At 43.5% G+C, this 16619-nt stretch overlaps 1 protein-coding gene across 13 annotated transcripts in view; it reads right to left on the bottom strand.

Moving 5' to 3' along the window:
• The window catches only part of SIPA1L1 (signal induced proliferation associated 1 like 1), a 377878-nt gene extending 362129 nt beyond the window's left edge, over positions 1–15749 (bottom strand). For 9 of the 13 annotated variants that reach the window (XM_029239492.1, XM_029239493.1, XM_029239494.1 and 6 more), the window contains exons 1-2: positions 15636–15734; positions 15003–15062 (exon numbers count right to left, since the gene is read on the bottom strand). The gene's annotated coding sequence lies outside the window, so the exon portion shown is untranslated. Of the gene's footprint in view, positions 1–14492; positions 14611–14645; positions 14706–15002; positions 15063–15635 lie in introns of those variants that run through there. The other 4 variants (XM_029239481.1, XM_029239487.1, XM_029239482.1 and 1 more) reach the window with 4 other exon arrangements.
• Between the last annotated feature and the right edge of the window lie 870 nt (positions 15750–16619).

The following is a 16619-nucleotide window of genomic DNA, read 5'->3' as shown; positions in this document are numbered from 1 at the left end:
CCTACGTTTTGAATTGAAAGGAACTAAAATCGAAAATGAACAAAGGCTCAAAGGACGTCAGAAATAGTTGGGAAGAGGAGAGAACAGAGGCCTTGCACATGAAGGCAGAAACACAGTCCTACAGCCCTGGGGAGGCCAAAGAAATCAGATGAACAGGAAAGGAGAGGCCCAAGAGAAAGGTCACAAAGCAGGCAGGAAAGCGCACGTTTTGATGTGCTGGAACCACTTAAATTCCTCCAGGTTGCACACGTACCTAAAGGATCCATCAGAAGGAATAATCAGGCAAGACGCCCGGAGCCTGGGGCAGCAAGAGTCAAGCTGGTCAGAAAGGAGCTGCTCCAGCCACCCAGGTATAAAGGTCAAGGGTCTGTATCAGATGGTGGTCATAAAACAAAGAGGACAAGTTGAAAACGGTCAATTCAAAAGGAAGAGAAAAAGGCAAGGCTTACTCCTGGACCAGACCCAAGGTAAAAGAAAGGCAAGAATCAGAGATGACTTCTCAGAGGTATCTGAAATGGTCAAAGAAGAAGCAGGCAGTGGTCAGGCAGAGAGAGTCAAGCAACCATGCAATGGAGAGTAGTGAGTGCATTGGTGCATTAGTGCCGGGGAGGCTTTATTTACAAAAGCTTCAAAGTTCACTCCCGGTTCTAAACAAACGCACCCGGCAACAGGTGGTTTTGCTATTTTCTCTGGTCCCAGCACAGGCTGTAGTTTCTGTGTCAGCAGACAGGGAATGTCTGCTTTTGACTCTGAAATATGTAACATCACCACCAAAGTTAAAGTGCTTTGATAGGGCTCGGTGACATGAGCCAAGCACAAGAGGACACATATCGTATGTTCCCATTTATAGGAAACGTCCAGAAGAGGCAAATCTATAAAGATGGATAGTAGGTTAGTGGTGGCCTAGGGCTGGGCGCAGGGAAGTGGGGTGGGATTGGGGAGAAGTGGGGTGGGATTGGGGAGAAGTGGGGTGGGATTGGGGAGAAGTGGGGTGGGATTGGGGAGAAATGGGGAGTGACTGCAAATGGGCTGGAGCTTCTTTTGGGGTGATGAAGATGTTCTAAAATTGTTTATGGTGCTGGTTACTCTACTCTATGAACTACTGACCTATACACTTCAAGTGGGAAAACTGTACAGTAAGTGAATTAAAACTCAGTAAAGGTTATTAAAAGAAAAAAACCTTAGGAGTGCAATAAATGGGTACTATGACTTCAGAAGCTTAGAGATTATCTCCCCAGTAAAAATGATTATTAGACTAGAATTCAAATAAAAAGCCATTAGGCAATCTGGAAATCCTAAAAGATTTTAGAAAGTCTAGTAAGTTGTATTCCTCCTAGGAGAAAAAAATTCGGCATGGAAAAGATACAGAATTAAATATATAGATACCTTTCAAATTATTTCGTACAATTGATGTAAGTTTTCTAAAACGTACTTCAAAAGGAAAGACAAAGACTTAGGGTTTTATCAGACAATTATGTCAAGTGATACTGTACTGAATACCTATAGTTAAGTTTCTTAGAAGCTGAAATAAAATAACATATAGTAAGCCGATTCAATGAAAAGCAAAAAGATTACGTAACTTAACAATTATTGAGCAGATGGGTCAACTTATTTTATAAATCTGAGGACCTGAGAAAAGCCCTACCATAAAGACATGTCCTCTTACTTGAAAGACACCAGAGAACTACCCAAGCAATTTCTCCTCCACAATATCTACTGAAAAACATAGTTCCTGTTCCCCCGACGCCTTGCTTCAGTGTTAAAGCCATTACTGCTCTTTCCACTGAACACCCAGAATATTTTTTAGACCAAGTTCCCAAACGTTGTCAGTTATTCATCAAATGTTACATTCGCTACATGTGTCGGGCTCTCAAAGGCACCCTTTTAAAATGGCTTTACCTTCTCTTTCTGCGTCACATAACCTGCAATGAACACACGCCGCCGATGCCAACTAAATCTTGTGAACCAAGGATGAAACCAGGAGGGCAGTGAAGAAAGAGTAGTAGTGTTTCTGTTCAAAATGCCTTATGGATCCGAAGAACCGAGAACCACCATCCTATCTATTGACTGAAGATGTTCCTAAAGAAACATCTAACTGTTGAGAAGGTATCAATTATCAGCAAATACTGCATTTCAAAGATACAACCATTTGCTACTACCTCCAAGGAAAGACATGTAATAACTTCAAAATATCACTGATTGAAATATGACTGATGCTTTCAACACTTTTACTTGAATCTTAAATGAATTTTAATTCAGTGGATTCAAATATATATTTAGCATATTTCACCTGCCCAGAAGAAAATTTTAAGCAATCAAAACACCTAGGAATATGTAACTAGGCATTCTGAATCAGGAAACAAGGAGAATGGTCTCCCTAATAAATATGGTCTATTAGACCCTATTTGTTAACTGATCCAAGTTATGGAAAGCATAAAATAATAGAGACTTTGAGAAAGGAAAGAGCCAGGGTTTTTTCCTACTACAACATCCTCCCACGTAAATAAAATCACTCTGGCCTGAAGCCATGTTTATTAAGGGGAGAGTCTGGTACCACACACCACGTACTGCCCCAATGGCTCCACACAAAGTGAAGCCCTCTGACACCCCAGAGGGAACCAAAATACCAAGTTCTCCCAAAAGCTGCTCAGGAATCACAGAACAGAACAAAGAAAAAGCTTTTCCATCTATCCAGAGAGAAAACCAGCCTTTGGAGGGAAAATGCCAACTTTCCACAATACATTCTGGCCTATGAGTTAAGCAGTTCCACAGAGTATTTAAGATGGAAACCAGTCCACTTTCCAGAAATAATACCATCACAACGGGACATTACTTTAGAAGTTGGAACTTTTTTTCTCTCATTTGATCTCAAGAATTCTGAGAAGGGCAAACACTTTCCCCATTTCACACAGATGAGAAAACTGCAGCTCGTGAGGATTAACGGACCTGCCTAGCTGCCAACTTGACCTCACCCACGGATACCTCATACCCAACATGTACCAATCAGCTCAATTCTCCACCCAAACCTGGTCCTCAAGCCTTCCCCATTTCAATACCTGGCACCACCAGTATTCCAGTTGCTCAGGCCAAAAACCTTGGTGTTCCCCTTAACTCCACTCTTTCTTTCACTGCATATCATTCACCCTTCTGTGAGTCATGTTAGCCTCACTTGAGATGAGTCCAGGATCCAGGCACTTCTCATCTCCTCCACCAGTGCTATCATCACATCCCACCTAGGTCATTGCTAGAACCCTTAATATCTCCCTGTCTCCACCTCTGCCCCCACAATGGAGTTCTGTCCTTTAAAACTATGTCAGACCAAACCCTCATTCTATTCTCAAATACGTCAGATCAAAACCCCCCAGTGGCTTCCCTTATCACTCAGAGTTGCTCACTGCTGTATATCCAGGATGAGGACGGTATCTGCCATGTAGAAGGTGTTTACTGAATATTGCTGACTAGTAAGTGAAGGAAAAATGGCCACAGTCACAGAGCCAGGGCTACACAAATCTTCCAATGTTCTTTTGGTAACAGGAGACCAGATTTATAACAGCCAACAATCCACATGAGAGAAAATTCTTAAATTTTACCCTGCGTAACTGAACCTTCACATAACACATCATCAATACTATGTCAAATTTCTAACAACAAATTAAAATAAAAATATCATTGTATAAAGCCATGAAGGGACTGCCCTGGTGGTCCAGTGGCTAAGACTCCAAGCTCCCAATGCAGGGGCCCGGGTTTGATCCCTGGTCAGGGTACCAGGTCCCACATGCATGCTGCAACTGTGAGCCCCCATGCCACAACGAAGACCCGGCGCAGCCAAATAAATAAATAAAGATTAAAAAAAGAAAAAAGCCATGAAATCTCACACTAGGTTATCTGAGTATTACGGATTTGGCAGCATGGGCAACTGTCAGCTTATTATCACAGCACTGGGACGCAGATCTTCCGTGTGACATGATGTCACCATACCTCAAGACCACCTCACACATAAATGACAAGGGCTCTAAAAGACACAGAACTGAGCACCTAGGAGAAGAGGTGCTAAGCATTTCTAAATCTCTACACGCTGGCACTACACCAGTCATCTGAAACAGGAATTAAGTTTCTAGCGTGTTACAAGGAACATCAGAAAGGCTAGCTTTAACACTGTCTCCTGCCAGTTACAAGGAAAGACTTTCAGCTGAGTTAAAATGTTGATTATTTTCAGATCAGAGTGAAATTAATACGAAAATTATCCACCAGTGAGGAATTTTCCCACTAAAATGTTTGAGTTAAAAACAAAAACTCTAAATTTCTCTTTTTTTAAGCTCTTTCAAAAACACTTCTACTATGTGCAAAAAAAAAAGCCCTAAATCTCACTAAAGCACAATAATAAATTCACAGAATTGTAACCGTTGGCCTTAAAGGAAACCGAATTCAACCCTCACTCTTCCTATTACAAATGAAAAGGTGACCTGGTATGTAATAAATGAACAATGAAGACTTGTTAAATGAATGAACAAATCTATGAAGAGCCAAAAGGGGTGTATGACTTTTAAGATCTCACGATTAATGGAAAAATCCAGGATCGGCCAAAACTAGGCGTTTAGATGCTCTTGGAGCGGGCCTGGAAGTAGGGGAAACGAAGATTTGAAAACCGTATCTGGGTCCTCAGGAAAACCTTAAGCAAAATTCATTAAAGCCAGTTTCCTTCAGTTCTGTTACTTAGAAAAGCACTTGATAAAGTAAATTTAGCCAAGACAGATCTCCTTGGAAACCAAAAGGCAGAATTGTCTAGTGTTTCTTTCTTCCTCCACACAAAGAATATTTAATGTAGAACTATTTTCATAATAAACAACGACAACTGTTTTGCATCAAAAGTAAAACAGGTGGCCTTTGGCAAAAAAAAGAAAAATCCGACCAGCTGAGAGGACTGGAACACTCAGAAGGACCACATCAATCACTAAAAGAATGGCAGCCACATGAGGGCAGGAGCCATGCGTCCTTTTCCACTTGAAGCAGCCACTAGCCCCTGGCATAGAGTGAGAGTCAATAAATACTTATGAAATAAATGAGTAGATTACTCCTTGCGGACCCACCCATGCAGACTTAAATTCATTTGGTCACCACTAAACAATGCTTTACTACAGGCCTACTATATGCAAGCATACTACATTTTTCCTCCATAGAAATTCTACCAATTGTACCCTCAAGTAATACACCCAACCAAAATATCCTTATAGTTTCATTAAGAAGGTGAGAAAGTATGTCTTAAGTAGCCTAAATTACTTACTAAAGCAGCCACTGAGTTTGCTGTTCTGGGTTCAATCTCTCCTTCAACTCATCCTATACAACCCAGCCAGGTTAATTTTGTGTTCTTTGCACATCCTAGAAAATAAAACCGTACAGTGGCTAAGTATCCTATCTCTGTATGTGGCCCACTGCTATTCAGTGAGCAGAAATGGCAAATCAGCAACTACTGGACTGGAATGGGGAAGACAATAGAGTGTCGAGAAAAAAAATAGTGATGGGTCTTATAATAACTGATCCCCATTGAAAATCTTGAGATTACTATCAGAGGCTTTCATTAAAGACCCCCTTTTAGTGCAGTGATAGAACTGACACAGATGGTTTGAAGTATTTATACCCATTGAGGTACACATCCAATCTTCAAGACCAATTCAAGGCCCATCACCTTTTTGAAGCTTTTGCAAGCCATTGGATTCAATATCCGATGAAGTGCTAGACTATAGCTCTTACTATACTAGTTGCCGATTGACAGCCTCACATACATTCTGCCATTTAAATCACCTTATGGGGGCTTCCCTGATGGCGCAGTGGCTGAGAATCTGCCTGCTAATGCAGGGGACACGGGTTCGAGCCCTGGTCTGGGAAGATCCCACATGCCGCGGAGCATGCCCGTAAGCCACAACTACTGAGCCTGCGCATCTGGAGCTTGTGCTCTGCAACAAGAGAGGCCACGACAGTGAGAGGCCCGTGCACCGCGATGAAGAGTGGCCCCCGCTCGCCGCAACTAGAGAAAGCCCTCGCACAGCAACGAAGACACAACGCAGCCAAAAATAAATAAATAAATAAATTTTAAAATAAATAAGTAAATCAATCACCTTACTTCATTCTTTAAGTGGGTCTAGTCCCCTCCAAAAAATGAAAAATTCTTTGAATTGTTTTCTCAATTGTTAATCTCTCTATTACTTCTCTATTTCTCAGCACCTACAATAGCATAAGTTAAAAATAACTGTCACTCAAACTTCCTGATTTCAAAATGTATTACAAAGCTAAAGTAATCTAAAAAGCTAAAGGCGGTACTGGCATAAAGACAGACAAACAGATCAATGGACTAGAACAGAAAGCCCAGAAATAAACCATCATGTATATGGCCAGCTGGTCTTCAACAAGGATGCCAAGACCACTGAAAGGGGAAAGCACAGTCTCTTCAATGAATGGGGCTAAGAAAACTGGATACCCGCACACAAAAGAATGAAGCTGGATCCTCGTCTTACACCACAGCCAAAAATTAACTCAAAATGGATTAAAGACCTAAATGTAAGAACTAAAACTATAAAACTTCTAGAAGAAAACACAGAAAGCTTCATGACATTGGACTTGGCAATGATTTCTTGCATATGATGCTAAAAGCACAGGCAACAAAAGCAAAAATAGACAAATGGGATTACATCAAAATTTAAAACTTTCATGCATCAAAGGACACAGAAGAGCAAAAAGAAAACATACAAAATGAGAGAAAATATGTGCAAATCATACATCTGATAAGGTGTTAATATCCAGAATATATAAAGAACTCCTACAACTCAACAACAAAAAATCAAATAACCTGATCAAAAAATGAGCAGACTTGAAAAGACACTTCTCCAAAGATGATATGCAAATGGCCAACAAGCATATGAAAGATGCTCAATATAACTTATCAACGGAGAAATGAAAATCAGAACCACAATGAGATATTACCTCACACCCATTAAATGGCACTATCAAAGAAACAAAATAACAAGTGTTGGCAAGGATGAGGAATAACACTGGTACACTGCTGGTGGGGTATAACCTCTATGAAAAACAGAATGGAGGTTACTCAAAAAACGTAAAAATAGAGCTACCATACGATACAGAAATCCCACCTTTGAGTATATATCCAAAGGAATTGACAGCAGGGTCTCAAAGAGCTATGTGAAAACCCATGTTCATAGCCACACTATCCACAATAGCCAAGAGGTAGAAGCAACCCAAATGTCCATCTATGGATGAATGGATAAATAAAATGGGATACAGACAATGTAATATTATTCAGTCTTAAAAGGGAAGAAAATCCTACCACATGCCAACATGTATGAACCTTGAGGACACTATGCTAAGTGGAATAAGCCAGTCCCAAAAAAGACAAATACTACATGATTCCACTTATATGATGTATCTAAAGAGGTCAAATTCATACAAACTGAAAGCAGAATGGTGAGTCCCAGGGATGGGGGGAGGGGAAAGGAGAAGTTGTTTAATGGGTAGAGTTTCCAATTTGCAAGATGAAAACAGTCTGGACTTCTGTTTCACAACAATATGAATATACTTAACACAACTAAACTGTATACTTAAAATGGTTAAGATGGTAAATTTTACACTATGTGTTTTTTATCCCAATAAAAAAAGTAAGTGCCAACATGCAAACACCAAGTTGGATTTACTCGTTCTACCTCCACTGCCGGAGTCTAAGCAGCCTGACCCTTTTACCTGCTGGCAGTCATTTCCAAATTTCTTCCAAGTTGTCTTTTTTAATCAAGGGAACTGTACACATGATCGAAGGCCCTCCCTTTACCTTACTGTCAAGCATAAATCCAAAAATGACATAAAAGCCATTGTGTTCTCAACTGGGCGGGAGAGAAGCATAACATAATCACCTATTGAGTTTCTTCAAACCACCCAACCCATCCACCCAGAGTAATACCCCAGAGTTCACTGCGGTCCTCCACCCTCCCCCAAACACACACCTGGCCCAACCCGCTGAAAACCACTATTTTAAAGTGCTCCCTTGAAAATGACCTTCAGAACAATCCCACCGAAAGCAATTATTAGGCTGAGGCTCTAACTTTTAATAGGCCTTTTCTGTGACTCCTATAGCTCTCCATAACCTATCATGTATCTACTGAAACATTATTTTGTCATGCAATTATACCTCATTTCCTATTACAAAGGATCAGTACTAAGATCCCAATTTAAAAAAAAAAAAAAAAAAAAAAGTAACACTGAGACTCTTGGAAGAATCACAGGCATTTCTCAAACTGGAAAAGAGATGAGGGTCAGGAACCACATTCAGTCTCAAGCCTCCTAACAGGTTTCCCAAGGGCACATTCTGAGCCAGGAGTCAAACCCCACCCCAAACATATATACACACAGAGCACCCTCTCTTTACACATGAAATTCTAGCTACACAGAAGTTAGACTCTGACAAAATATATTGGCAGAAGCTTCTGAGGTCTTCGCTAGGGCAGCCAGAAGTATGATTAGGGAAAAGGGGGGAGTTAAATCAACTACACACTAACCCTCATTTCAAGAATAAGAACATCTGTTTTCTAAGTCTTTGAAAGAAAAGGCAATATGGTTCCCAAAAGTCACATACTTATATTTCTTGCAAAAATATGGGAAAATACTTCTTTCCATTTTTTTCCCTAGCTATGTACAGGTGAAGCAAGGAATAAAAGTTAGTCAAACTGGGTGAAAATTTTAGAACATTCTATTAATGTATAATTATATATCCTATAGGTATCTCCTTATAAGCACCCTCTCTTCTTGAAGGCATGAGATACCACAGTTCAGTTATCACAGTTGCTTTGCTGAAAGCATCAAGAAATGAAAAGAAATTTGTAAAAACAAATAGTCGATCAATTCTGAGAACTAAGATGTTAAAGGAAATGCAAGGAGCTTAGAATATATCAAACTAGAATCCCTATCTAGGCAAATAATTGAGAATATGAAAAAATGAATTAGAAAAAGATAATATAGAAGCCAATGTAAATGATACTGATCACAGTCAAGTCTCGATTACAGGAACGTGGTCATTCAGCACATGGTCCTTTGCGTTTTACTTCTAAATAGCTTTATTCCGAGAAGTTTGGAACTCATTCTAAAAGGAAGCAAGACATTAAGCCACAAAAAAACTACCAATGACTATACTTGTAGCTTTGGTAAAAGGCTTCCTGGAAAAAACAGAAAGAGAAAAGAGGAATAACCAAAATTCACTCTGGTGTCTGCGAAATTCATTTTTAACCTAAGACCGGCTTTGGAGGAGGAGAGAGGAATAAAGGAATCCAGTGGCCACCACGGTTGGATGGCCAGTTGGCTCAAGTTCCCTCTGAGTGATCCCTGTATGTGTACAAATCAGTAACTCTCCCTCTCCAGGCCAACGTTCTCCAGCACGCATACATTCTCCTCATGCCTCTCCATAATTGAAAAAAAAAGGGAAATCTAACATTATGTAATTGCCCGCTTCCCACAATTTAAAGTTAGGCATACTACAATCCTAATTAGAGGGAGAACTTAGTGCAACATGACAAGTAACAAATTAGAAATCTACAGGCTGAAAATTCTCATCCCAGACCTCCGGAGGCCAAGAGAAACAGCTTCGCCTGCCTCTGTGGCACACCCCCAATAGACTACTGTTGACTAACGTCCAATGAAAGAAGCCCCTGACATTCCTCTGTGTCACGGTGGTGTCATCTCTCTAGATTTTCGAGAAAGCTTTCATGTTATCTTTGCAACTGGGGTTACCTCACTCCTCCCAGGCCAGAATAAAGGAGAAAATGGATGTGGACCAGTCCTTACCCTCAAAAGATACACCCAATGGATTTTCTTACCCACTTGATCACAAACCCAGTCACACTCGTGCTATTCTAACCCTCACTCAAATCACCTGCCTTTTAAGAGATCCAAAGAAAAGGGGCTCTTTCCCACGTTTCTATGACTCGCTCCACAGCTCATCAGAAACCCACCAAAAGAAAAAATGAGCTCTCATCTGAGGATAAGTAACTTAATTTGTATTAAACCTTTGGAAAACAAAGTGCCATCAAAGTGTGTGGGCTTTGTTTTTTTTTTTCTTTATTAGCTAAGCACAGCAGAAAACTAAAAACAAAAATCCAATGAGGCCAATTTATTTCCCACACCAAACCAGTAAAAGCGCAATGGATATAAAGTTGGACTGTCGATCTAAAGGGATAGTAGAAAACCCCTATTTTAAATAGCACTGTATGTGGAACAGACACAAATTTTTGTGTGAGTGCTGAAGGAATAACATAATGCTTTACCCTCCTGGGGAAGGGAGAGTCCCTCATCTAAAGGGCAGTCACCCAAGTGGCAGGGATGTTTCTTCTCTCCTGGCTCAGATTACCCCAGCGGAAGTTGGGTGGTGCTATAGAAATCACTCACGTTTTCAACAGGAAGCTCCTACAACACTGTCCTGTTTTACGTGCAATTATACCTCCACCTAACAGATCCTCCCTAGCTCCTACCCCTGCCCCCAGTAACCCATACATGAAGAAGCCACTGTTCCAAAACTAAGGGAGGCACACCACTTTCTTTTACAAATGAAAAATGAGTTTAAGAAGAGACAAAAAAGATGGTCAACTACAACAAATTAAGTCTGGCTTCTCTAAAGAGCATATAAGTATATTATGCTCTGAGTTAACCAAGATTCCTTTAAAAAAAAAAACAACCTACAGGCTCTACCATGTAAATACTTTAACTAACTCATAATGTCTTTTGCCATAACTTTGTAATTTGAGTAACTCTAAACCTGAGTTACCAAACACTACATCCGTGTGGTTTTCATGGCTTTTCAACCTTCATGTACATTTTGTTTCATTAAGTTTTTCTTCTTCTCATTTTAGACATGTAATAAATACTGAACACTTGAGTGGGGGGAAAAGGTAGTAAATAAATTTTAACATAAGACTCTAAGGTAGGGGAAAAAAAAAAACCAGGAAGCAAAAGAGTACAGTTAAATCTGAAAACCTGCCTTCCCATCACTGCATGATCACTGACTAGTTCTTCTACAGCCTTTAAAAAAATCACTTCAACTTTCTGGGCTTCAGTTTCCTCATCTGTAAAATGGGGAAGAAGGGTGAAATGATTTATACTCAAAATCCCTCCTAAACCCAACAATCTATGAATCTGTTCATCAGGAAGCAAGAAAATGCAATTGCAAATAAGACTATGGTTTACAAATTACTTTCGTACATATATTCTCAATAATTTTTGCAGCAAAGCAGTGAAGCAAGCATTGTGCCCACTGCTGCAAAAAAAAGACGCTGTTTCAGAAAGTTCAGGAAGAGGTTCGATTACTTTTTAAGATCCCATAGCTGGAAAATTTGAAACCCAGGCCTTCTGAGGACAAATACTGGGCCCCATTATTTTAAAAATTAATTTAGGACTTCCCTGGTGGCGCAGTGGTTCAGAAACCGCCTGCCAATGCAGGGACACGGGTTCAAGTCCTAGTCCAGGAAGACCCCACATGCCGTGGAGCAACTAAGCCCGTGCGCCATAACTACTGAGCCTGCGCTCTAGAGTCCACGAGCCACAACTACTTAGCCCACATGCCACAACTACTGAAGCTCGCACGCCTAGAACCCGTGCTCGTCAACAAGAGGAGCCACCCCAATGAGAAGCCCGCGCACCACAATGAAGAGTGGCCCACTTGCCGCAACTAGAGAACGCCCGCACGCAGCAAAGACCCAATGCAGTCGAAAATAAATAATTTATTTAAATTTATTATAAATTAAAAAATTAATTTAAATAAGTTACAACTCAGAAATAATTGCCTGCTCTGCAAAACTTTTATGGGGGCTTCAGCGTATCAGAACACCAAACCAGGGAAGGTCACTGCAAATGGCCCCATTGCGCTGTATGTTCCTTGAGGCAAGCAACACACTTTTACCCACCACTAGAATCACGGAACTCGACAGCGTGCCTCCCAGACAGAGGCACTCAATAACTACCTTTTGACTTAATACAAATCTCAAAAGATTAGGAATATGGTGACATTATGAAGGAAAATTCTTTTTCTGAATTTGAGATATGAACTTCTGCAATCTCAGTCCAAAGGAAGAAAGAAGCATTCTATATCAGAGCACTAGCTCTATATGTGAAGGATGAGTCTATTTGTCTTCCTTAGAGAAAGTCCAGTTCGGTCAGTGAATCAAAAGGCTCAAATCTGCCACATCACCTGAAAATCTTCAGGCTAGGCACACTTCATACGCACATTGAAGTGGACCAACAGAAATGACAGCAGGACAGTGAAGACCAGTAGAAGCACATAACCATGTTATCATCAATCACTACATACCTTCCCCTAAACTGGAAAGAGTCAAAGAATCCATACTCTTACACTGTTCTGCCTCTTCTCATGCTCCTGTTTCACAGCTCAAAGAGACAGAAAACAGCCATGTATTGAAAAACTCAAACTGCAAAAGTAAGAACGGACACACGTCCCAACTCATAGTCAACCAAGATCCTCCAAAGTTTACAGAATCGCTCATCTCAAGCAAAATCATGACTTCAATAAAGTTACGAGAGGGACTTCCCTGGTGGCACAGTGATTAAGAATCCGCCTGCCAATGCTAGGGACACGGGTTCGAGCCCTGGTCCGGGAAGATCCCACATGCCGCGGAGCAACTAAGCCCGTGCGCCACAACTACTGAGCCTGCGCTCTAGAGCCCGCGAGCCACAACTACTGAAGCCCGCGAGCCACAACTACTGAAGCCCGCGAGCCACAACTACTGAAGCCCGCGCGCCTAGAGCCCGTGCTCCACAACAAGAGAAGCCACTGCAATGAGAAGCCCGCACACCGCAAACAAAGAGTAGCCCCCGCTCACTGCAACTAGAGAAAGCCCGCGCACAGCAACGGAGACCCAATGCAGCCAATAAATAAATAAATTTTAAAAAATAAAAAAATAAAAAAAATAAAGTTACTAGAAGGTGTATTTTAAAAGTTGTTAAAAAAAATCAAGATGTGGCTGGCGGGTGGGGGTGGGGAGACCTACACCAAAATTACACACCTAATTCAATGCAAAAGCAAAGTTAAGAAAGTCAGGATAAGTAAGTAAGTAAGTAAGAAAGTCATATAGAATTTCAGTGAGCTGCTTTGCAATTATTACTGCAATTATTACCAGTTCAAGTCAACCTTGTCACAGAATCCTACGATGAACTCACAACTAATACTGACACTTCAGCTCTAAAAAGTTCACTGCACCAGAACTGCAATTTCAAACTCAAGGAGCAGTACCAGGAACCGCAGAGAAGCTAACAGCAACACCTACTGACTGTCTTGAGCCACTTGCCAAACTTGTTCTCTCAGTCAACTAGAGAAATCTAATGATACAGTCAACTTCAGGACTCCTTTACTTAAGCATAAAGAGATAAGAAAATAAGTTGTCAGCCACATAATACCATTCATCTGGCAAAATCTCTTACTTTGCCCCAACCATTTACGTGCAAATCATCACCCAAATCATTTTGAATGCACTGTTAATTGCTAATGCCTGAGTATAATTTATTCCATAGGAAAAAAGTTTTAATATTCTCGTTAATAACTGGTATGTCATCTAGTAGTCAGACACTTCAGTGACCATAAACTTCTTTATGAAAACCTTTTATTTGAGACTACTGCTGTTTCTACTGTTCTATATTATTTCCATCGGCTTTTTTTTTTCATCCTGGTAAAGGTGGCTTAATTGCAGCTTTCAGAAAATGAAGGGGGAAGGTGAAGGTCATTAAATCAGGATTTTAGAGAAAACAGTTACTAAACTGGGTGCAGAGAACGATTGTATAGGACTTCATCTTGTACTTTTCCAAAAGATTAAGTCAGAGAATCTTTGCCTTGGATGAATATTCCATATGAGAAAACGAGAGAAAGTTGACACTTAACTCCCACAGAGTACCAGTATAAAAACAATGTCTTTAAGAGTCTGAGTCAGAGTTTCAACATGAAAGGTTTGCCTTATAGAGGAAACGCCAACCCCAGTCCATCCAGATAGACCTGGAACCTGACTGAAGTCAACACCTTTACTCTAAAATTTGCAGCGCGTCATTGGCTCCCAGTTTAGAAATGTAATCGTTTAGCAGGTAGTAAGAATTTCAGTAAGTGCTGCCTCAAATACCCGTCATGATAAATAAAATCTGTAAGGTAAATGCAGTCTAGGATCCATCAGTCCCCAAATGCTTCTCTTCAAAACAAGCATCAACAACTCAAACATCTTCCTTGAAAGTGAGCCATTTCCCTTGCCTATGTTTTCCAAACGGTGAACCCAATGAAATTTCAACCTGTCCAACAAGATTACTTGTCCACCTAGAAATGCCGTGGAGCGACAGGGAGCTTGGCAAATACCCTTTAAGGTCAGGATAGAAGTTGGAAACAGATGGGGCGAAGGAGAAAAACTTCTTTTTTGCAGTACCTTCTCGCCTCCCCAGCCCTCTTGTGGTTTACTTACTCCAAGAAAAGCAGGTTTGAGCAGCTCCGGCTTTCACTCCCCCCAGACCCCGGGAGAGAAACGAACCACCCGCGGGCAACGAGCTGCTCTTCCCCCTTTCTCACGATCAGACCTCTCGGCCTGTCCCTCCGGCATAGCCTGCAAAGCGCTCACCCAGGTGACTGAACTGGAAGAGTCTCCCGGTGGAGACGAGAGCAGCCTGGTGGGCGCAGCCACCCCAAGGGGTCGCGGGTCTCCGGGCCTCTCTCACAGACGCCTGGCGGAGAGTTGTGCAGATTCGGATTCCGAGGTGCGCGCGCGCGCGCGCGCCGGGCGCAGTGCAGCTCGGACTCGCCCCCCGCCGGGCTGCGCTATCAGCACGCCACCAAATCGGAAATAAAACTTTCACCGGCCTCTCGGCGTCCTGCTCCGTGCCCTGGGCCTGAGCCCCGGCCAGAAATGGGGTGCGGGCTGTCAACAGTCTTGCACCCCCGCTCCCCTGCCCGGACCCGGGGCGCGGGAGCCACTTACCGCTCGGCCCGGCCTCCCGGTGTCGCCGCACGTCCGGGGCGCGTCCGCCGCGCGCTCTCCCTGGGGTAAAAAAGAAACCTTACAGACGGTCGGCGCGCGCTCACTCGCCGCCTGCTCTGCGGAGAACGGCAGGCGGCGAGGCAGGGGCGGGCGCCGAGCGGAGGGGGACCCGGGGGAGGCGGGGGCGGAATCAGCCCAACTCCCGAGCCTGGCTCCGAAGGGGACGCGGAATGCAGGCTGGAGAGCAGCCGGCTGGGGCCGCGCTCCCGGCGGAGTGGGGGCGGAGGTGCCCCAGTCCCCGGGCATCAACTATTGTCTGGGCGCTCGGGTCCCCACTCGCGCCGCCTCCGAGGCTCAGCGCTCCCCATCCCACCCGGCTGCCTCCAAGAGAAAAAGCTGAGGGGGCAGCCGGCGCGGGAAGCGAACGCGGTGTGGCTGAGCGGCCGGGGGCCAAAGTCTGAGGTGGACGCGGGGGAAAGGGGAGGTGCGTGCCGAGTGGGGGAGGGGACAGGTAACTGCAGAGGGGGCGGGAAGGCCCGGGAGGATTGGTGGGGGGAGGAAATGGGGAGGGAGCCACGGAAGCCGGAGAGGGTGGAGTGGCTGGGGGGGGGGGGCGGCATCTGAAGCCCAGACCTGGCCCTCCCCGGGGACCCTCCTCCCGGAGACTCAGCGCCGCTCTGACTTTTCGCTCACTCGCTCACGCACACAGTGAACTCGCTCACAAAGTTGCCGGCGGTGGCGGCGCCTCCCTCGCCCTTCCCCTCCCCGCCCCATTCCTTCGCCTCCTTCACTCCCTCCCCAACTCTCGGGTGAGATCACCGCTGTGCAGCTCAGCTCTGCGCTCAAATCTCGCGAGAGAAAAGGCAGCTCAGCCCAGACGGCGGGGGAAGTGGAAGGAATTAGAGGAAGGTGGGGGACCGCAGAATTCCTAGTTGCTATGACGACGGCAAAGCCCTGGATTCCTGTCTCCTGCAGAGAGCCCAGGCAGCAAACGTGGGTGTCGTTTGCAACCTGCCCCCTCCCTTGCCCGACGCCCTAATGGTGGGGAAAGCAAGGGCTAGAAGCTAGAACCTATTTGAGAGGGCATCTGGAGAAGACCAGCGTCATGATATCTGGCTAAATCTGGCAAATGAGGCTAATTATTTAAGAGATTCTGGGACAGATTTCTGCCATAGAAGTCAGCACATATCTGAACCCCCAATTTCCTACCATATATTCAGTTTTTCGACCTTCCTGTCTAATCTCATCCCCCACCCCTCACCCACTCCGTACGCTCCCTCTCTCCTCCCCGCCCCCCCCATCACCACCGCCACCACCAGACTGAGCTCCTTGAGGACCTGCCTTATCCATCTTTGTATTCTCAGCGCCTCCACAGGCTTGGTACATAGTAGGTATTTACTTAATGCCTATGGTGGGAAATGAACGCCACAAGCTGTACGTGTCCTCAGTACTTTCACCCTACCCTGGAAAGTACTTAGGCTTAGACTATGAATTTCTGCTCCACAGTTTGGCTTTTGACTTTGCTAAACTATCCTTCCCTTTCTGTTCACACAGAATTACCTATTTTTCAAGAGTTACAATCCTTTCTCTTTCTCAATCTTTGTGTCATAAAAACCC

This window comes from Monodon monoceros, unplaced genomic scaffold (assembly GCF_005190385.1).
Source record: "Monodon monoceros isolate NGI ecotype Baffin Bay Population unplaced genomic scaffold, NGI_Narwhal_1 Super_Scaffold_21, whole genome shotgun sequence".
NCBI lineage: Eukaryota > Metazoa > Chordata > Mammalia > Artiodactyla > Monodontidae > Monodon > Monodon monoceros.
Note: the sequence above shows the minus strand (reverse complement) of the source record. Positions and strands in the feature narration are given on the sequence as shown.